Raw genomic sequence first — 24,232 nt, 5'->3', positions numbered from 1 at the left:
AGTAAAAACCGTACCTTGCGCGCCAAAAACGCATAATTTAGCCACTATAACAAAGAATAATATATAAATAATAATAATGTCATAATTCGTGTATATATCACGACCACGCCTCCCATTGACTTTGCATAGTACTATATCCGTGGTGGTCAGATTAAAACCTCATTAAAACACTGCTAAAACAGCGTTAAAAACATGTTTTTACAAACTGACAGTAAAAAACCGTACCTTGCGCAACAAAAACGCATAATTTAGCCACTTTAACAAAGAATAATATATAAATAATAATAATGTCAAAAAACGTGTATATATCACGACCACGGATCCCATTGACTTTGCACAGTACTATATCCGTGTTGGTCACACGGAATTATAGCACTTTCCGTGTTGGTACCACGGAAAATAGGTCGTGGGCATTATCCGTGTGTATATCACGACCATGGATCCCATTGACTTTGCATAGTACTATATCGTGGTGGTCACACGGAATTATACCACTTTCCGTGTTGGTACCACGGAAATAGGTCGTGGGCATTTCACAGACTTTTGTGAGATCAGGTTGCTTTGCATAGTAGGCTACTATATCTGTGGTGGTCAGATTAAAACCTCATAAAAACACTGCTAAAACAGCGTTAAAAACGGGCTTTTACAAACTGACAGTAAAAAACAGTACGTTGCGCGACAAAAACGCATAATTTAGCCACTATAACAAAGAATAATATATAAATAATAATAATGTCATAAAACGTGTATATATCACGACCACGGACCCCATTGACTTTGCATAGTACTATATCCGTGGTGGTCAGATTAAAACCTCATAAAAACATTGCTAAAACAGCGTTAAAAACGGGCTTTTACAAACTGACAGTAAAAAACAGTATGTTGCGCGACAAAAACGCATAATTTAGCCACTATAACAAAGAATAATATATAAATAATAATAATGTCATAATTCGTGTATATATCACGGACCCCATTGACTTTGCATAGTACTATATCCGTGGTGCTCAGATTAAAACCTCATTAAAACACTGCTAAAACATCGTTAAAAACGGGCTTTTACAAACTGACATTAAAGATCAGTACCTTGCGCGCCAAAAACGCATAATTTAGCCACTATAACAAAGAATAATATATAAATAATAATAATGTCATAATTCGTGTATATATCACGACCACGGACCCCATTGACTTTGCATAGTACTATATCCGTGGTGCTCTGATTAAAACCTCATTAAAACACTGCTAAAACATCGTTAAAAACGGGATTTTACAAACTGACATTAAAGATCAGTACCTTGCGCGCCAAAAACGCATAATTTAGCCACTATAACAAAGAATAATATATAAATAATAATAATGTCATAATTCGTGTATATATCACGACCACGGACCCCATTGACTTTGCATAGTACTATATCCGTGGTGGTCACATTAAAACCTTATAAAAACACTGCTAAAACAGCGTTAAAAACGGGCTTTTACAAACTGACATTAAAAATCAGTACCTTGCGCGCCAAAAACGCATAATTTAGCCACTATAACAAAGAATAATATATAAATAATAATAATGTCATAATTCGTGTATATATCACGACCACGGACCCCATTGACTTTGCATAGTACTATATCCGTGGTGCTCAGATTAAAACCTCATAAAAACACTGCTAAAACAGCGTTAAAAACGGGCTTTTACAAACTGACATTAAAAATCAGTACCTTGCGCGCCAAAAACGCATAATTTAGCCACTATAACAAAGAATAATATATAAATAATAATAATGTCATAATTCGTGTATATATCACGACCACGGACCCCATTGACTTTGCATAGTACTATATCCGTGGTGCTCAGATTAAAACCTCATTAAAACACTGCTAAAACATCGTTAAAAACGGGCTTTTACAAACTGACATTAAAAATCAGTACCTTGCGCGCCAAAAACGCATAATTTAGCCACTATAACAAAGAATAATATATAAATAATAATAATGTCATAATTCGTGTATATATCACGACCACGGACCCCATTGACTTTGCATAGTACTATATCCGTGGTGGTCAGATTAAAACCTCATTAAAACACTGCTAAAACAGCGTTAAAAACGGGCTTTTACAAACTGACATTAAAAATCAGTACCTTGCGCGACAAAAACGCATAATTTAGCCACTATAACAAAGAATAATATATAAATAATAATAATGTCATAATTCGTGTATATATCACGACCACGGACCCCATTGACTTTGCATAGTACTATATCCGTGGTGCTCAGATTAAAACCTCATTAAAACACTGCTAAAACATCGTTAAAAACGGGCTTTTACAAACTGACATTAAAAATCAGTACCTTGCGCGCCAAAAACGCATAATTTAGCCACTATAACAAAGAATAATATATAAATAATAATAATGTCATAATTCGTGTATATATCACGACCACGGACCCCATTGACTTTGCATAGTACTATATCCGTGGTGCTCAGATTAAAACCTCATTAAAACACTGCTAAAACATCGTTAAAAACGGGCTTTTACAAACTGACATTAAAAATCAGTACCTTGCGCGCCAAAAACGCATAATTTAGCCACTATAACAAAGAATAATATATAAATAATAATAATGTCATAATTCGTGTATATATCACGACCACGGACCCCATTGACTTTGCATAGTACTATATCCGTGGTGGTCAGATTAAAACCTCATTAAAACACTGCTAAAACAGCGTTAAAAACATGTTTTTACAAACTGACAGTAAAAAACCGTACCTTGCGCGACAAAAACGCATAATTTAGCCACTATAAATAAGAATAATATATAAATAATAATAATGTCATAATTCGTGTATATATCACGACCACGGATCCCATTGACTTTGCATGGTACAATATCCGTGGTGCCCACACGTAATTTTACCAGTTTCCGTGTTGGTACCACGGAAAATAGTGGTGAGAGGTCGTGGGCATTTCACGGATTTTTGTGAGATCAGGTTGGTCCGCTCCCCTGCGCTGGACCCGGTCCGCTCCCCAGCGGTGGTCCCCGTTAACTCCACCATGTGATTCCGGGATGTGGAACGTGAGCGGCACCTCGTCCATGTCGGGGATGTGTCGGCTGCAGAATGAGCGGAAGCTCTCCATCTTTTCCATGTAATCTGCCGGGCACTGCTGCTGCGCTGGCACCATTTCATGAAGCGAAAGCACCAGGACGGACCTCCATGAAAATGTTCAATTTTAATTTCTTCCACCAGCGCTACTGCTTTCAGTCGGACTCAGCAGCAACTCACGGGGGCTTCATCCGCCCCCTTCTCCCTTTACCGTTCTCATGGTGGCTCCGCCTCACATTACCGTAATACAGGTAATAGAAACGCCGCACCGTTTCATAGGGCGCGCGGCACATTTTAGAAAAAAAAACTAAGAATTTTATGTGCGCCTTATGGTCGCGAAAATACAGTACATCATATTGGCCACAGTTACATGATGTTTTTTAATTCGGAATTAATTATTCCAAATTAAATAATTCCGAATTAAACTGTTTTCCTTTGAGTTTATATGGAAATAGTAATTCCGAATTGAGGTTTACATGGAAAACACATTAGATCGGCTTTATCCAATTCCACTTAAGGTCTTGGGGTTGGGAAGGTTCTGATTGGATAGGGGGGCGGACTGGAAGTTACGTCTACCGGAAGTTACGTTTACCGGAAGAAAAACAAACTTAGCCACTAAAACTTTGAAAAGCTCACAATTTGTATGTTTCCTGCCATCTGTTCTTTGAATTATTTCCAGGTCCTCCAAGCTATTTATTAAATAAATGGTCTCTGCTCTTGACCACCGTTTACTGCGTGCTGCCATCTTGAAACTTTGTTAGGAAAACAAGCCCAGCAGGAATATAAGCGTCATGGAGACAGACGGGCGAGGGAACGAGCAGTGCAGAAAGACCGGGATTAATTTAAAGAGGAATGAGTGTTTACATGATGGCGGAATTATTCTATTCGGATTTAAAATCGTAACAAACAAGCCACTTACTTCGGAATTAAGTTTAATTCGGAATGGACATTTTCGTTGGGAATTAGGTGTTTACATAGTAATTTTTACTAATTTTAAATCAGATTTAATTTTAATTCTGAATTAAAGAGGAATTAAACTTCCCATGTAAAAACACTGATTGTTTGTAGATACACAATGCGATTTATTGATTGTGTACTTGTTTTTTCAATGGTTGGTGAATTCAATCATTTTACATCCTTTTTGCTGTGTTCCTTTGCATTGATACAACTGGTCAAAAGTTTCAGACCACCCTGATTTTTCAGTTTTGATTAAATTAAAACTAAAGCTTTTGAAGTCCAGTGAATAGTTCCAGATTGTACAAAGTTAAGCGCTGAACTGCAGGAAGTTAAAAATCAAACATGAAATTTACCCAAAACAAAGAAATGACAAGGGTTATACACCGGTGTGTGACATCAACTGTCAACCATGGAGGAGGAAGTATTATGGTCTGGGGCTGTTTTACTGGATCCAGGGGTCGGAAATCTTTTTAGAGTAAGACACCCTGAACTAAAATGTCTCCCATGGTATTGTGCAGCACCCTAAGGTGCCCTCCAGTATGTAGGTACTGTAGTTCTTCAACCCTGGTCCCCAAGAGCTGCATGTTTTAGATGTTTCCCTGCTTCAACACAACCCTGATTGACACAGCTGTGTCATCAACAGAGTTTTGCAGACCTTGACAACATATTCATAACAACGTTTAATTAGAATAAGTGGTGGATCTAAGTGAGAGTCAAAAAAGAATGAACTGCTGTTCTGTTATACTCTTACGTTTAACATTAACAACCTTTTCATGCAGGACTGTAGCCCTCGAGGGCCAGGGTTCCCCCCCCCTGTGGTAGATGCTGCAACATGCAGGACTTCCTCGTGACCCAGGGTTGGGAAACACACTGTCCTGCGTTTTTTGGTGACATAACAGAAACCTGTGAAAGGACCAGAACAGATGAGACACATTGATTCTTTACATAATATTGTATATTTGATGGTAAAAAGTCTCCATCAAGAGAACTCTGCTGTTTCATTTTGTACCAACGAGCTGAAGTCAGACAAGATCCATCAACATTGTTCAAAACTGAACAAGTCTGTTGTCTGTGTGAGAGGAGCTGAAGCATGTCAGGCTTTAAAAACCAATATGTTTATGAATAATGACCAAAACCAACAAAACACATAAATAAATTGTGGAAAGGATAACAAACTTATGGTTAGATTAACTTTAATTCATATTAAGCAGTTTAAATTTCATTCTAAGGGGGTTAGGGTTATTTTTGCATTCTCTAATGTGGTGCGAGTGTCTTCTCCTCTTAATCCTGTAGAGGGACGTCTATGCAAACTCTTCCTCACTTATAAACACAGACGCAGTAGCTTTCATGCAGTTTATGGCAGAACACTGAGACAGTTTTCTACAGTTTTAAGACACCAGACTGAGAACGCTGATCTCCAGAACTTCATCCCAGGATGGAAAAAATACTCATCTGCAGTTTATTATTTGTAGTCACTATTCATGGTATTAGTTTATTATTTTTGATTCCATTTTATTTTCGTTTTTTTCTGTTCCTCATGTCTTTGGTTTACAATGATGTTCACTTTTCTTACAGGAGTTTGGAGTCAGAAACTGGACCAGTCTTCATCTGAGGGGAAGAGACCTGGAGAGACGGTGAAGATGTCATGTGTCATATCTGGTTTTACCATGACTGACTACAACATCCACTGGATCCGACAGAGACCAGGAAAAGGTCTGGAGTGGATTGGAATAAAGTATACAAGGTCAAACTCTGCAACCTATGCCAGTTCTTTTCAAAGCCGTTTCTCCATGACTGAAGATGTACCAAGAAGCACTCAGTTCCTGGAGATCAGGAGTCTGACTGCAGAAGACACTGCTGTTTACTTCTGTGCACGAGAGACACAGTGACTGAAGGAAGTGGAGCAGCTGAACAAAAACCTCCACATAAACATTAGTGTGATCTCAGTGACATCTGGGTTTTCACTTAATTATGTGTTTGTATTTATTTTAAACTTCTACATATTTTTCAATAAAGTCATAAACTTAAATTTAAATTATTGCATCAGGACACAGAAAGTAATTTTGCAAACAGAGTGAAGCTAAAAATGATACTTTAAAGGGAGTCGGGCAGCAAAACATACAGTGAAGTAAATGATCAAAAAGAAAATGTGTTTCTAAACAGCAGACAACGACCTGGAGAGGTAACAATAACTGAGTGTGAAAAATGTTTCACTAAACAGGATCAATCCATTCATTTTCTAAACAAACTTCATCCTGTTCACCGTCACAGGGGTCGACTGCAGCCTGTTGCAGCTGTCAAGAGGCGAGCAGTCGATACAACAATTATTCATAAAATCTACCTGCACATGTGCAGAAGAGAACTTGGTCAGGGGAAGTATTTTCTTCTGCTGCTATATCTCCTTAATAAAGCTGTTATGGAAACTCATTTAGGGATGTTTACTGTTAGTGATGTTAGCAGAAATGCTAAGTTCAATACACACTGTTGCTCATAAAGTTGCAATAATATTCATGCAGAAGCGTTCATGTTTTTTATTAGTGGTCATCACCAACATTTCATCAAGGTCTTTTGAAATGTAGAAATGTGGTTCTTTGACCACCATTAACCTGAAACACGCTGAACCACCCTGAACACATCCAGTACCAATATTACTGTATATAGATTTATATAATATTTGTATTTTCTATATATCGATATATTTATGTAATATTTATATTTTCTATATACCTATGTTGGACCACACCCAGTGATCATATGGACTGTTATAAATGTATATGAACAATTTCAGGATTATGAAGACCAGTAAAGCCAGACTTTGGCCCTTCTTCCTGAAGTCAGAGTTTATGACCCCCTGCTGCTAACCTCCTGGTTATCTCGGCCTGGCTCGAGATAGTAAGTTTACGACCCCCGCTGCTTGGCCCCAGATCAAAGCAGGACAGAGAAAACCCAGGAAACCAGGCCTCAAAGGGGGCTACTGCCTCTTTGAACAGACCCAAAACCTATAAATACCGGCAACCCCCCCAGCCTGAAACCCGCTTTAATGTGCCTCCTAAAATGGCCACCTTGCCATGAACTAAAACCCCCAGCATGCCTTGCGTGGGGGGGCGGCGCCTACAAGCGGCGCGCATCCAATCGCAAACGAGGCACCGATGACGTCACCGCAGCGCGCGTAGGATCAAAACCCTGCAGCTGCTCCCTTTTCGCTCTTCCGATCAAGCTTCAGTCCTGAGCAGCTGGATCTTTTGGCTGTGGGCCAAAGATCCCATCTCCTCCTCCCCCCCTGGGAGGGGGGAGAGAAGATCCCGCGGAGCGTTGCTCCACGGCCGGCCCATGCTCTGCATCCCGTCGCTCCAGCTTGGCCTGGAGATCCGCTGCGGTCCCGGAGCGAGGCAGCGCTCCGTCCCTCCTGCTCCTCCTAACCTTTCCTCTGCTTGAGTTCTTTTTGCCCTGAAGCCAGACTCTTCCAGGTCCGTGAGCCCGCGCCTTGGTGATGAACGACGACGGCCCTGATTCCAGTGGACTGTCCTCGCACGCCTGGAGGCGCGTCAAGAGGCTCCGTGATCGGAGAGACCTGCCCGGCTGTGCGCACGCAGCAAGACTGCATCTCTTTTCAAAGGAGGAACGTGGAGGGCAAGCTGAGCGGCTGCCCGCCCCGGGGAACCCCTGCAGGATCGTCCTGCCCGTGAGGTCCCCACAGGACTGAGCCGAGCTGAGCCGCATGGTGGAGCCGAGAGAAACGAGGCCGCATCGGACTGGAACCCCGACAGAACCCGCAGCTTCCCGATCCCGACCGGAAGGCGTGAGGTCTTGAGTCTGAGTGTACTAGTTTAATTGAGAGCGTTCCAGAGCTAAATCTGTGTTCAGAGCTGAGTTTACTGCATACATCACTATCATTGCTATCATTATTGTGTTCGATTATGTTGTCGTCGCCACTTTCTGCTAGTCATTCACATTTTAAAACGCTGTTTCGCCAGTTGATCACGGTTTAATCACCGGGATCACCATCCGTTCTAATTGCACGTGGCGTGGTTACAGTCCCGCCAGCTTTAAATACCGCAGCCATCTTTCACCCACGTTGTTGAACCGTAGATGTTCTTTGATACCATGTTTATTATTACATTTGATTTTTATTTTTCATTCCATGCATTTAACTTTCATTTCATTTTTATTGAGTGTTGTTTTTCTAGTTAATTAATGGTTCTATAATAATGTAGTGTGCCATCAGGATTTATTTGGGGTGTTACGTTACCATCTTTTGACACCTATATGTAAATAAATTCTGATTGATGTTTAATGAGTGGTTGTTGTTATTTCATACAGATTTTGGTCACAAACTGATTGTTTGAGCAGAGCCAGTGCTCGAATCTGCACGACTTCAACATTATTCACCAGTAATAACAGCTCTTACTGTGTTCTGGTGGATAATTCCTATTTTGAGACTGATTTTCTGCTGGTAAAAGTTATCATTTCCCTGGATTAAGGCCCAGGGTGGTGCCCCGAGGATTTTATTTATCATATTGGTCATTCAATTTGATAAATAGTCAACTTTATTAATTATTAATAATTATTAATAAAATTATTAATAACCCTTCGATAACTGGACAGCCAAGCTACCTGAGTTGCACAACACCTATATGGATAATTATGTAATAATAGGCCTGTTTACTTAGTATTTATATAGACTATATTTATATGGATATTGTGTAGATATAATAATAGCAATAATGTAAATGTATAGAGTTATAAAGGGGTAGGAACTAGGAAAAAGTGGAAACTTCTTCCTACTCCTTTTTCAAACCTATGTGCATATTAAGATTTTACTGTTTATTTTTATTTTTTATATACATTTTCAAAATAAATGTATTCATTCATTCATTCATTCATTCATTCATTCATTCATTCATTCATTCATTCATTCATTCAACATTAAAATCCTTTCTGTTCATAAAAAAATCAATTTTCTTGTATTTTAATATTATCATCTTTTCAAACAGTGTGAGGTGGAGTCAATGGAAATAGGAGACCCACCTTTCTTTATTTATTTCACTACCACAACCACCGACGACAGATGCAAGAAACTACCACGATGACTTTAAGTGTGACATTTCTCCTGCTCACCATTATTTCTGGTAAACACCACACTTCTGCTGTCTCCTGTGTCCTAGTTTCATGTTTAACTGCACTGATCAAACTGCTTTTCTCTCAGGTGTTTGCAGTCAGACTCTGACTGAGTCTGGTCCAGAGGTGAAACATCCTGGGGAATCCCACAAACTCACCTGTACATATGCAGGAATATCTGATGACTCTGCCAGCATCAGCTGGATCAGACAAACTGAAGGAAAAGGACTGGAGTGGGTCGCCTACATTTCTGCCCCCAGTGGCAGCACTAAAGCTTATTCCACATCCGTCCAAAATCGCTTCTCCATCTCAAGAGACAATAATAAGGATCAAGTGTATCTGCACATGAGCAGCTTGACAACCGACGACTCTGCTGTTTATTATTGTGCTCGAGTGCCACACTGAGACAGGAAACCAGAGCGCTGTACATAAAACCCTGCAGCTGTCACTGAGACTTCTAGACAGAAAATGGTGATGAACCACTTCAGTCAACAAGTTGGACATTATTTACTATCCAATTTAATATCATTTTGCACCTTTTATCCAGAGTTGTCTGAATGTTCCCTCTCCATGTCTGTTATCTGGTTATCTGGATGTCTGGGAACAGCTGGAGGCCGGAGAGCCGCACTGCAGGATCCAGGATGTTCTCACGGAGACGGGTTTCAGTGACACACAGGGTGGAGGATATGCTGAAATTCTCAAGCAGCAATTTGCCCATCTGACTGGCCAGAGAACAGATGATCACCTGTTGGAGCGCGTGTTTTCTCCACTGCTGCAGCTTGAGGACAATAAGCTCACAACTACATCTCTGTTTCAAAAAGACACGTTTGTTCTTTGTGTCAGCCTTTGGAAGTTAATGATCGTTAATAACTGACACAATGAAATGATTTAAGCGTTGATTAGTTTGACCTAAGCCCTATTTATTTTTTAGTAATGATGCAGGAAAATCAAGTGTTTGGTTTCTGTGTGTGTTTGCATGTATGTCTCGTTGTCTAATGTGAAAGCGCTGTCCTACAACCAAGTCGGTTTTATATTTTGTTTTCCATGTTGTTAGTTTGTTCGGTGTACGATAATGTGGAGATCTTGTCACAGAACTTTAATGACTGTAATAATGGCGTTTTGAGATACAGTCAGTTACACTTGATGCTACTGATATTGTATTAAAGAACTTCCTCTTCAGCCAAAATCCACATAATTCTCAACTAGCAGGAGTCTCCTTCATCATAGAGGGATGATGATGTAATGATTATGTTGACAGTCAGTTGACAAATAAATTACATGTCAGCTAAAAGTCAACATTCAATACATTTATACAAGTGTACAGCTGGATGTTGTCAAAAGCTTATCAAGACTATAATATATAGCTACACAGTACTGACAAATCCCCACCAGAATAAATTATTCCACTTCAATTTAATGTACAAGTTACTCAGTACTTTCATCATAACCACGGTATGATTTAAGTTTCCTTTGAACTCGAGTCCACAACTGTTTCTCTACTTCTAGTCCTGCAAAGTCAAGAGTTAAACAGAACATGGACATAATGTATAATTATACAAATTATAATTGGATGTAAATGTAGTTATTTATTCAACAATATGCAAACAGATGTTACTGATAAGGAAGTGAAGTGTGTGTGTGTCAGTGAGAGAGAGGACAGCAGACTTCACCTCGTTCTTCAGCATCAACCATGTTCTCTGTAGCTCTGATGCTGCTGCTGGCAGCTGGATCCTGTGAGGAGATTTCAGTGGAATCACTATAATAACTACTTTAGAAACATTAGTTATTCAGATGAGTGATGGAGTTGATGTTGGTTTGTGTTTCTGCAGGTGTGTACAGTATTGATCTCATCCAGCCAGAATCAGAGCTGGTTCAGCCTGGACAGTCTTTGAGCATCACCTGTCGGGTCTCGGGTTATTCTCTGACTGATAACAGCTATGCAACAGGTTGGATCAGACAGCGTGAAGGAAAACCAATGGACTGGATCTTTCATAAGTGGGGTGGAGGAAATTTTTGGCAAAATAATGCTCTGAAAAACAAGTTCAGCTACAGCAGAGACACTTCTGCTGGAACAGCGACAATAACAGGACAGAATCTGCAGCCTGAAGACACAGCTGTGTATTATTGTGTCCGTTGCCCCACAGTGACAGAAACCACCACCAGACCTGCACAAAAACTCTGCTTCCAGCAAGACCCAACCACATGTAGGCTGAACGGTCTCTTTAGAGTCCTTGGAGTCTCTTTTTGGGCAAGCTTTTAGTTAACTGAATAAACTTGATTTAGCAATTTTTTAAACTGTTTTATTTTGCTCTTTTATTTCTTTTTTTATGTTGTTAATCCCTGTCTGTTTTATACCTTTTCTTTTATCCTGCTCTGCTTTTTATTGTATAGCACTTGGGGATTGCTATCTGTGATAAGTGTATTCAGTGTATTTTAAGATGCTCTGTTTAATATACTGATAAGAGTAGACACAAGCTAAAACAACTGACATGACCAGGAAGATGCAGGTTAAAGAAATGAAAAAGAAAGAAAAAGTCAGCTGCTTCAGAGCAGCTAACTTTTTCTTTCTTTTTCATTTTAAATTTTAAAACAATATTTACAGATGCGAGAAACATGCGTCTTGATGTTTATGTTCTTTTAAAAAAAAGATTTGTTTCCCACACAACGTTACTATCTTAATCAAAGTAGTAGTAGTAGTGTGATTATTATGATGATGATTATTAGGGCCCAAGCACTTACAGTGCGAAGGCCCTATTATATCTGTAGGAATCTTTTCTTTTTTTTTTTAGTCGTTTTTCTTCCGACAAAATGAGGGCCTTTTTTCCCCCCTAAACGTGCCACAAAAGTCACCAAATTTTGCACCCAAGCCAGGCCTGGCGAAAAATGTGATATTTAATGGTTTGCATTAATGGGCGTGGCTTAATGGCTCAACAGCGCCGCCTGGAAAACTTTGTGCCCCACAATACGGTTTGACGTACATGCACAAAAATCGCTACACACCTGTATCATGTCACAACTTAAAGAAAAGTCTCTTGACGTCATGGCCAAAACCGAACAGGAAGTCGGCCATTTTCAATTAATCGTGTAGTTTTGGCGCAATTTATGCCATTCCTTCGGCCGTTAATTCGGCCCGAACCGTAACGTGCACCCAGGTGTGTTATACATCAAAATATGCGTCTCGATCCTGCGACAATGCGCATTACTTTCCTCTTTCAAAAGCCCTACCGTGGCGAGGATAGACGCCAAAAAGCGTGGCACATTATTACACAGTACAAAATTACACAGTAAATAGATGAAGTTAATGCAAATTAAAGGTACATTTAGATTCCATGACGTGAGTTTACCAGTCCAGTACTAAAGTCCCTCCCCAAAATGCTCTGATGCAAATCTCCAGGGTTGTGAGTGTACTTCTGTCCTGATGACGGCTCTTGTGCTTCACGTGGAGCATCAGATGACACGTCTTCATCTTCAGGATGATGAACATACTCTCTCTCCTGCTGGTTGCTGTCTTTCTGTCCTGTGAGTTTTTCTGCCTCAGATTATTAGATGTTTGGTCAGTGACGCCTGACAACTTCTTACCTTCTTTTGTATGATTGTTAGGTTGTTCAGGTCAGAGTATGGAGTCCATTCCTTCCAGTTCAGTAGTGAAAAAGCCTGGGGAGACTCTCAGTCTCTCCTGCAGGGGATCTGGCTTCACATTCACCTGCTGTGTTATGCATTGGATCAGACAACCTGCTGGAAAACCACTGGAATGGATCGGGCAAGGTTATTCTACTGCCAGTAGCAACACTTATGGCACCAGCGTTAGAGGACAGAAGACACTGCTGTTTACTTCTGTGCACGACACAGTGACTGAAGGAAGTGGAGCAGCTGAACAAAAACCTCCACATAAACATTAGTGTGATCTCAGTGACATCTGGGTTTTCACTTCCTTATGTGTTTGTATTTATTTTAAACTTCTACATATTTTTCAATAAAGTCATAAACTTAAATTAAAATTATTGCATTAGGACACAGAAAGTAATTTTGCAAACAGAGTGAAGATAGAAATGATACTTTACAGGGAGTCGGGCAGCAAAACATACAGTGAAGTAAATGATCAAAAAGAAAACGTGTTTCTAAACAGCAGACAACGACCTGGAGAGGTAACAATAACCGAGTGTGAAAAATGTTTCACTAAACAGGATCAATCCATTCATTTTCTTAACAAACTTCATCCTGTTCACCGTCACAGGGGTCGACTGCAGCCTGTTGCAGCTGTCAAGAGGCGAGCAGTCGATACAACAATTATTCATAAAATCTACCTGCACATGTGCAGAAGAGAACTTGGTCAGGGGAAGTATTTTCTTCTGCTGCTATATCTCCTTAATAAAGCTGTTATGGAAACTCATTTAGGGATGTTTACTGTTAGTGATGTTAGCAGAAATGCTAAGTTCAATATACACTGTTGCTCATAAAGTTGCAATAACATTCATGCAGAAGCGTTCATGTTTTTTATTAGTGGTCATCACCAACATTTCATCAAGGTCTTTTGAAATGTAGAAACTTGGTTCTTTGACCACCATTAACCTGAATAAACCATTAACCTGAACACATCCAGTACCACCCTGAACACATCCAGTACCACCCTGAACACATCCAGTACCATCCTGAACACATCCAGTACCACCCTGAACACATCCAGTACCATCCTGAACACATCCAGTACCATCCTGAACACATCCAGTACCATCCTGAACACATCCAGTACCATCCTGAACACATCCAGTACCACTCTGAACACATCCAGTACCACTCTGAACACATCCAGTACCATCCTGAACACATCCAGTACCACCATGAACACATCCAGTACCATCCTGAACACATCCAGTACCATCCTGAACACATCCAGTACCATCCTGAACACATCCAGTACCACCCTGAACACAAGCACCAAGAGGGAACAATCGGCAGTAGCGTATTTTTTTTTTAGCAAAAGTCCACTTTCCACCAATGAAGAATTGCTAGGGATACAAATAAGAAAACTGTCATGACAATGGATAAAACATTTGTTTAGATATTTATGTGGATATTTATGTAGTATACATTATATGTTGAGAGGGATAGTTATAATTATGTAATGTATTTTATATACTTTGTATGTATGTAGCATATATATTTATAGGGATATTTATGTAGTTTATATAGTGTATATTTATATAGATATTTGTATTGTCTATATATCGATATAATATTTAAGTAATATTTCTATTTTCTATATACTTATATGGATAATTATGTAGTAATAGGCATGTTTATTTATATATTTATTTCTATAGACTATATTTATATGGATATTGTGTACATATAATAATAACAATAATGTAAATTCATAGAGTTATAAAGGGGTAGGAACTAGGAAAAAGTGTAAACTTCTTCCTACTCCTTTTTTCCTATGAACATATAAAGATGTTACTGTTTATTTTTATTTTTTATATACATGTTCGAAATAAATTCATGCATTCATTCATTCATTCATTCATTCATTCATTCATTCATTCATTCAACATTAAAATCCTTTCTGTTCATAAAAAAATCTATTTTCTTGTATTTTAATATTATCATCTTTTCAAACAGTGTGAGGCGGAGTCAATGGAAATAGGAGACCCACCTTTCTTTATTTATTTCACTACCACAACCACCGACGACAGATGCAAGAAACTACCACGATGACTTTAAGTGTGACATTTCTCCTGCTCACCATTATTTCTGGTAAACACCACACTTCTGCTGTCTCCTGTGTCCTAGTTTCATGTTTAACTGCACTGATCAAACTGCTTTTCTCTCAGGTGTTTGCAGTCAGACTCTGACTGAGTCTGGTCCAGAGGTGAAACATCCAGGGGAATCCCATAAACTCACCTGTACATATGCAGGAATATCTGACAGCTCTGCCTACATCAGCTGGATCAGACAAGCTGAAGGAAAAGGACTGGAGTGGGTCGCCTACATTTCTGCTCCCAGTGGCAGCACTAAAGCTTATTCCACATCTGTCCAAAATCGCTTCTCCATTTCCAGAGACAATAATAAGGATCAAGTGTATCTGCACATGAGCAGCTTGACAACCGACGACTCTGCTGTTTATTATTGTGCTCGAGAGCCACACTGAGACAGGAAACCAGAGCGCTGTACATAAAACCCTGCAGCTGTCACTGAGACTTCTAGACAGAAAATGGTGATAAACCACTTCAGTCAACAAGTTGGACATTATTTACTATCCAATTTAATATAATTTTGCACCTTTTATCCAGAGTTGCTTATCTTAAATTGTTAGACTTGTTGAGTCCAATAATATTATTTACAGTTTCAGGATTAGAGCACTGCAACGGTTTATTGTTCAGTTACATCATATTGGCCACAGTTACATGATGTTTTTTAATTCGGAATTAATTATTCTGAATTAAATAATTCTGAATTAAACTATTTTCCTTCGAGTTTACATGGAAATAGTAATTCTGAATTGAGGTTTACATGGAAAACACGTTTGATCGGCTTTATCCAATTCCTGTTAAGGTCTGGGGGTTGGGAAGGTTCTGATTGGATAGGGGGGCGGACCTGAAGTTAAACTACCGGAAGAAAAACTAACTTAGCCGCTACAACTTTGAAAAGCTCACAATTTGTATGTTTCCTGCCATCTGCTCTTTTAATTATTTCCAGGTCCTCCAAGCTATTTATTAAATAAATGGTCTCTGCTCTTGACCAGCGTTTACTGCTGCTGCATCTTGAAACTTTGTTTGGAAAACAAGCCCAGCGCGGAATATAAGCGTCATGGAGACAGACGGGCGAGGGAACGAGCAGAAAGAAAGACCGGAATGAATAAAAAGAGGAATGAGTGTTTACATGATCGCGGAATTATTCTATTCGGAATTAAAATCGGAATAAGCCACCCACTTACTTTGGAATTAAGTTTAATTCGGAATGGACATTTTCATTTGGAATTAGGTGTTTACATGGTAATTTTTACTCATTTTAAATCGGATTTAATTTTAATTCTAAATTAAAGAGGAATTAAACTTCCCATGTAAAAACACTGATTGTTTTTAGATACACAATGCGATTTATTGATTGTGTACTTGTTTTTTCAATGGTTGGTGAATTCAATCATTTTACATCCTTTTTGCTGTGTTCCTTTGCATTGATACAACTGGTCAAAAGTTTCAGACCACCCTGATTTTTCAGTTTTGATTAAATTAAAACTAAAGCTTTTGAAGTCCAGTGAATAGTTTCAGACTGTACAAAGTTAAGCGCTGAACTGCAGGAAGTTAAAAATCAAACATGAAGCTTACCCAAAACAAAGAAATGATGAGGGTTATACACCAGTGTGTGACATCAACTGTCAACCATGGAGGAGGAAGTATTATGGTCTCTGGCTGTTTTACTGGTCGGAAATCTTTTTAGAGTAAGACACCCTGAACTAAAATGTCTCCCATGGTATTGTGCAGCACCCTAAGGTGCCCTCCGGTATGCAGCTAGTTCTTCAACCCTGGTCCCCAAGAGCTGCATGTTTTAGATGTTTCCCTGCTTCAACACAACCCTGATTGACACAGCTGTGCCATCAACAGAGTTTTGCAGACCTTGACAACATATTCATAAAAACGTTTACTTGGAATAAGTGGTAGATCTAAGTCAGAGTCAAAAAAGACTGAACTGCTGTTCTGTTATACTCTTATGTTTAACATTAACAACCTTTTCATGCAGGACTGTAGCCCTCGAGGACCAGAGTTCCCCACCCCTGTGGTAGATGCTGCAACATGCAGGACTTCCTCGTGACCCAGGGTTGGGAAACACACTGTCCTGCGTTTTTTGGTGTCTCCTTGCATCAACACACCTGTTTCAAATTAACAGTCATCACCAGCTTATCAACAAGGTCTGAAGAACTCTGTTGATGACGTAGCCATTTTATCATTGTGTGTGGAAGCTGTGTAGCATCTAAAACATGCAGGACAGGGCTGAGGACTGGAATTGAGAAACATGGCTTACCGTTAGACCCATTGACATATACCTGGACAGCCTCTGGATTCACATTAAGCAGCTCTTCAATAGCTGCTATGGGACGACCCGCTCATGAAGACTCTGGGAAAAGGACTGGACTGGGTTGCAACTGTCAGATTTGTTAGCAATTCATCTTACTTGTAGGTCCTTCAAAAGAGGAGTGGGCAAGTCCTGGTCTCTGAGGGCCGTGTCCTGCACGTTTTAGATGTTTCCCTACTGCAACAGACCTGATTCCAATTAAGGATTGTTATCAATACATCATAAAGGACTACGCAAGTCTGGTAATAACACAGCCGTGTCTACTGTTAGGTTCGTAAATCAACATACATAAATTAATAACTTAGGAAAGACACAGAGACTGTTAAAAATGATTTTCAAGGCCTTCTGCAGAAGGGAAGCACAGTCTGAGCTTGCGGAGCAACATGGCTCTCTGGCTCTCGACGAAATGCTTGCTGGCTCCTTCTTTGCAAGAAGTATTTATTGAAAAACTGACAGGCGTTGGCTATGTTAAGACAACCAATGGTAGACAGTGGATGGACAATGGGAGGCAACAAACAGGTAAACAGGACATTTCAGTTGAACAACAACTAATCTATGTTCTGCAGAACAAACAGACATCCTTTCTGTTGAGGGTGTTCCAACAGAATATCCAACTGAAATGAGACAGTTGTGGACCAGCCCAAACCCCTGATTAGTTTAGGGAGTGGCTGTTGTAACTGGTAACAGGTGATAAGCAATTGTCTAAAACACAGTCAGCTCTTCAAGCTGACCCGATTCTGTTTTTCATAAGAACAAAACTTAATCCAAAAAGGTTGATTAACCTCACACTACCAGGGTTGTGTTTATGCAGGGACACATTTAAAATGTGCAGGACACGGCCCCCGAGGACCAGGACTTGCCCACCCTGCTGCAAAGCCGAAACAAATAGACTTGTCCGTATATCCACATCCTTTACAGCATCAGCAAAAAGGTGAAGAAGGTAGGAAAATAAAAATGAAACACAAGCGAAACGTGCACTGAAAATAGTTCTGTGTGTCTGTGTGTGTGTGTGTGTGTGTGTGTGTGTGTGTGTGTGTGTGTGTGTGTATATATACAGTGTGTGGATATATTATATATATATATATATATATATATATATATATATATATATATATATATATATATATATATATATATATATATATGTATATATATATATATACATTTATACATATATACAAAATTTGACATCACAAAAACCAGTGAAAGGACCAGAACAGATCAGACACATTGATTCTTTACATAATATTGTATATTTGATGGTAAAAAGTCTCCATCAAGAGAACTCTGCTGTTTAATTTTGTACCAACGAGCTGAATTCAGACAAGATCCATCAACATTGTTCAAAACTGAACAAGTCTGTTGTCTGTGTGAGAGGAACTGAAGCATGTCAGGCTTTAAAAACCAATATGTTTATGAATAATGGCCAAAACCAACAAAACACATACATAAATTGTGGAAAGGATAACAAACTTATGGTTAAATGAACTTTAATTCATATTAAGCAGTTTAAATTTCATTCTAAGGGGGTTAGGGTTATTTTTCCATTCTCCATTCTCTAATGTGGTGTGAGTGTCTTCTCCTCTTAATCCTGTAGAGGGACGTCTATGCAAACTCTTCCTCACTTATAAACACAGACGCAGTAGCTTTCATGCAGTTTGTGGCAGAACACTGAGACAGTTTTCTACAGTTTTAAGACACCAGACTGAGAACGCTGATCTCCAGAACTTCATCCCAGGATGGAAAAAATACTCATCTGCAGTTTATTATTTGTAGTCACTATTCATGGTATTAGTTTATTATTTTTGATTCCATTTTACTTTCCTTTTTTCTGTTCCTCATGTCTTTGGTTTACAATGATGTTCACTTTTCTTACAGGAGTTTGGAGTCAGAAACTGGACCAGTCTTCATCTGAGGTGAAGAGACCTGGAGAGACGGTGAAGATGTCATGTGTTACATCTGGTTTTAACATGGCCAGCTTCTATATCCACTGGATCCGACAGAGACCAGGAAAAGGTCTGGAGTGGATTGGAAGAATGAATACAGGGTCAAACTCTGCTACCTATGCCAGTTCTTTTCAAAGCCGTTTCTCCATGACTGAAGATGTACCAAGAAGCACTCAGTTCCTGGAGATCAGGAGTCTGACTGCAGAAGACACTGCTGTTTACTTCTGTGCACGAGAGACACAGTGACTGAAGGAAGTGGAGCAGCTGAACAAAAACCTCCACATAAACATTAATGTGATCTCAGTGACATCTGGGTTTTCACTTACTTACTGTATGTGTTTGTGTTTATTTTAAACTTCTAAATATTATTCAATAAAGTCATAAACTTAAATTTAAATTATTGCATTAGGACACAGAAAGTAATTTTGCAAACAGAGTGACGCTAAAAATGATACCTTCTTACCATTATCTTTTTTTCTTTCTTTTTTCTTTTATCTTTATTTTATTATTATTTTATTTATATAAGATTTTTTTATTGTGCATGTCAAGAAAAAAGTTGAAATGAAATGATTAATGTTGAAATACAATTTCAAGAATAAAATCGAAATTTGACCGAAATTTTGTGAATAAAGTCGAAATTTTGCCTTTTTTCTCAACATTTCAACTTTATTCACGAAATTTTGACTTTTTTTTCAACATTTCGACTTTTTTCTCGACATTCTGACTTTTTTCTCAAAGTGCATAATTAAAAAAAAATCTTGCTCCTCTAAAATATTATTTTTATTTTTCTCATATCTGTCCTTAATATTCTTCCGTAGTAACATGTAACATGTAGCATTGTAACACGTGTAAATAAACAGTGACAAACCAAACAACCAACCAAACATGTAACAAACTTTCACAATGATTTTAAGTAAATAAGTGACATTTCTCTGCTCTCCACTCTCTCTGTTCAACACCACACTTCTCTCCACTGATCAAACTGCTTTTCTTTCACATGTTTGCACTCAGACTCTGAGTTTGATCCAGAGGTGAAACATCCTGGAGAATCCAACAAACTGACCTGTACATGTGCAGGAATATCAGACAGCTCTGCCGGCATCAGCTGGATGGAAAAGGACTGGAGTGGTTCTCCCACTTCTGCTCCCAGTGGAAACACCAAAGCTTATTCCACATCTGAATCCCCTCACCGTTTCAAGGGACAAAGATAGGGATCAATATCTCCACACCATCAGCTTGACGAGCAAAGACTCAAAGACATTATCGTTCTCCAAAGCTACACTGGAGCAGAACTAAAACGATTCAGCTGTGACACTTCCTGATGGAAAACTCTGACAAACCGCCTCATCCATGTTCTGTATGACCTTCTATTACATTTAACATCATTCTGCACATTTGTGTTGAAGTTGTTCATCTGTTGTCATTAGACTAAAGAACAATAACAAGTAAATAATGGATCAACAAATGTGACAAATTCAACATGTAATCAAAATCAAACCTTATTTTGTTAACATCTCAATTAAAAGATTGTGTTTTATGAAATGTATAATTTAGCACAAGTGTGAAATTAACAGATCATTTTGAAATTTGAACATACATTTAAATATTAATTTAATTTAAAACTATACATTAATTAAACAATTCAAAATCAGCATTTTTCAATTAAACATTCAACTATTTTTTATTTTTTTTTTACCTTGTCTGCACACATATTAATGGTTAATACCATGCTGGTAAAAACATAAGGCATATATATGTGCATTTTTACTATATTTAATATTTTAATATATACAAATATATATACGCATGCATACGCATACACATACCTGTACATATATATACAAATACAAACCCAGTGTGGTTTTTTTTTCAACTATCAACTATTTTTAAACCTTCCAAAAATTTAAAATGGAATTAAATTAAATCATAACTTAAATCTTAGAACAAAAGTTAGCCAGTTTCTGTTAATTAATCTATTTAATTGTTTATAAAACTAATATTCGTCTGCCCATAAAGTTACAGTTCCAGCCAGTTTAAGGGTATATGTGTTTTATTTTTTATTTATTTATTCATTATTTAACATAAAACTTTAAAATAAAGCATATATGATAATTATAAACCTTGTAATTGATGTATAAAAATACAGTATAATCGTGAATCAATCTCTGATAAATGTTGCCTTCATTTAAATAATCTTATTATAAATGTTAATTGACAGAAAACCTTAAATAAATTGAAAGTTAGATATTGTTTTCTTCTTACCTGATGGAGATAAAGATCCTCCTTCTCTCCAGTGCAGCAAACAGTGCGTTTGGTTTTTGTACAGGAGTTTATCATGGTGATGGGCTGGGGGGGCACAGTGATACACACCCATACAAAAACCTCCTGACCATCACACATTCATCCACCTTTATGTTTAGGAGAAGAAAAAGAGAAAATATAAAATTGTGACATCAGAATATGAAGAAAGTCTATTTCTGACTTTAATAAGCAGATTCTTGTTTAAACGATAGTTAACTAGTAGTCTGGGATCATATTCAGTGTTTAGTGTGAGAAGGTTTATTTTCAGTAGAAAGTGACGACATGTATCAAAGAAACCATCAGAAAAGAACTGAGACTATTTTCATTAAAATGGGTTTTAAAAGATTATTTTGTCCCATTAATAAACATTAACAAAAAAGCTAATTGAGAAGAAAACAACACTGCAGATCAAAATATATGTTGATCTGACAAACAGTGTCTTCAATTAGTGTTCAGTGGTATTTGTATTGAAATAAATAACTAAATACTGTATACTGTATCCGAAACCCATATAAACTGTAAAATAATATTTGTATGAATGTTTGTGTGTGAATGTTTGAAGGAAAAACAAACTGTAAAGTTTAAAATAGCGGTACATTATTGCAGTTTTGTTCAGTGACAGAAAACTATTCCATGTTGTTTTCTAAAACATGGAGGTCAGTGGTCCCGAAGACCTGGACTGAATATCACATAATCAAATCACAAGAATCTGATCTGATGGGTAGTATGGTATGGTGTTTATTTAGACAAGTTCACTGGTTTCTGACAGTAAAGTTGGAGAAAAACAGGATCTCACAAACATCTAGAAAACACAAGACTGACAAACCCTGCTTTGACTTTTTCTTCTGAGAAATCATTAAACTAATAGCTCAAATTAATAATTACTAAAACCAATAATCACTTCAGTCATTGATAACTCAAAATAATCACTCAAAATCACTAGATTTGTGAGGACAGCTGTTGGGATTGTCTTTTTGCTTGACCCAGTGGAGAATCATCCTTAGTTGTAATTTATAATAATAATAATCAATTTCATTTATAACGCTTTTAAAAGATCTCAAAGACGCTTAGATTTAATGTCTGACTAAAAATGATCGATGCAAATACGGACTTACTTTATCATTCTAATGTCCGCTGGTTAAGTTTGGGAAAAGTATGCCAACGTGTGTGGGAGCTCAAATATGAGATTATTTCATTTTTGGAGCTACTTGAGAATACAGACAATTTTCCTGAGCTAAATGACACAGATTGGCTTTGTGATTTAGCTTTTACTGTGAACATCCTGACACACATGAACGAGTTGAATGTGAAGCTACAAGGGGAAAAACAGTTTCTTCATGAAATGCCAACAAACGTCAGAGCCTTCAAAACCAAGCTGGGTTTATTTTTGAAGCAAATGTCAGACAAGTAATTTGCTCATTTCCCCACACTGGCTATGTTAAAAGAGGCCCCGAGACATGTGAAATAATATGGGAAATTACTGGATGACCTCCATGAGGAATTCTGCCGTCGGTTTTGTGATTTTGGAAAGATTGACAGGGCACTTCAGCTGGTGTCGTCCCTTCTCACACGACCCGGAAACGGTGCCACAGGAGTTGCAGTTGGAACTGATTGATCTCCAATGTGACATGGTGTTAAAGGAGCTTGAGGCCGGATTGTGGCAAGATTTATGAAAAAAATCTGTATACATTTTAAGTTTTCTAGTAATAATGTCAGATGAAGCGTTCCAAACCAAAAAGAATGATTCCTCTAGTGTATCTCTCCGTTGCCTTGAACAGGCTGTGTGCTGCAAAATGTGCTACAATTCGGTCCCGAATTTCCCGCGCTGGGCTGCGGATGTGACGTCACATGACGCTGCATGCACGTTCTCCCCGTTCTCCCGTGCCGGCTTCACTGTTGGCTGCAGTACCCCCAACGGCCGTCGTGGTGAAGGGTGGCGCTAGAGAGTCTCATTTCTTAAAAGGAGCCTCAAGCTCCTTTAAAGGACGAGTTCAACTCCCTGAAACTGGATGAGTTTTATGCTTCATTAAGTGCAGCCTAATTTCCAAACATCCAGAGGATACTGGTGTTGTTTGGCTCTACATATGTGTGTGAACAGATTCTCTAAATCTGAGCATTACACAGGCTTTAAAAAGTTTGGTCAGGTGCCCTCATAAATAAAAAAGTTTCCCATAGTCATGATACTCTTCCTCCTATCAGCAAAGACTCCTGCATAGCAAGATGAGCACCTGAACATCATGATGCAAGTGGATTTGGATGTGCTGTATTCCACCACCATAATGAACTGAGACAGAAGCTGCATCATGGTAGTAAAGACAGTCAGGGAAATGCAGTCATTATTACAGTTTTTGGGGTCTTCTTCGGCTCATTATTGTGAAGTTTTATTAATGTCTCTTTCCATCCTTGGCCATTATGCTAGTTTGTAATTCATGATCACTGTTATGACAAATGTGTTTTTAGAACATAAGGATGATTCCCTGAATAATTGAAAGGTGGATCAGTATAGAAATGCCTTTCTTTTATCTGTTATTTAAATCCATACTCAGATATCTGAGACCGTCTAAAATTATACCAGATTCAGCAGGAAACACTGGAATCAGATGAGTTTAACAGGTTTTTAGTTTCCTGGTGTTTTCAAGACATTGGTCTCCAGAGATCCACGTCTCTGCTCTCTCTGCACACGTGGGACCACACCTGCAAACTTTGTAGAAACCATCCAAATGGAAAATCA

At 38.4% G+C, this 24,232-nt stretch overlaps 1 pseudogene; it reads left to right on the top strand.

Annotated features, from left to right (window-relative positions):
- The window catches only part of LOC133441422 (immunoglobulin gamma-1 heavy chain-like), a 38,711-nt pseudogene that overhangs the window by 9,419 nt on the left and 5,060 nt on the right, over positions 1-24,232 (top strand).

This window comes from Cololabis saira, chromosome 4 (genome assembly GCF_033807715.1).
Source record: "Cololabis saira isolate AMF1-May2022 chromosome 4, fColSai1.1, whole genome shotgun sequence".
Taxonomy (NCBI): Eukaryota; Metazoa; Chordata; class Actinopteri; order Beloniformes; family Belonidae; genus Cololabis; species Cololabis saira.
The sequence above is the reverse complement of the archived record's forward strand: the minus strand, read 5'-3'. Positions and strand labels throughout refer to the sequence as shown.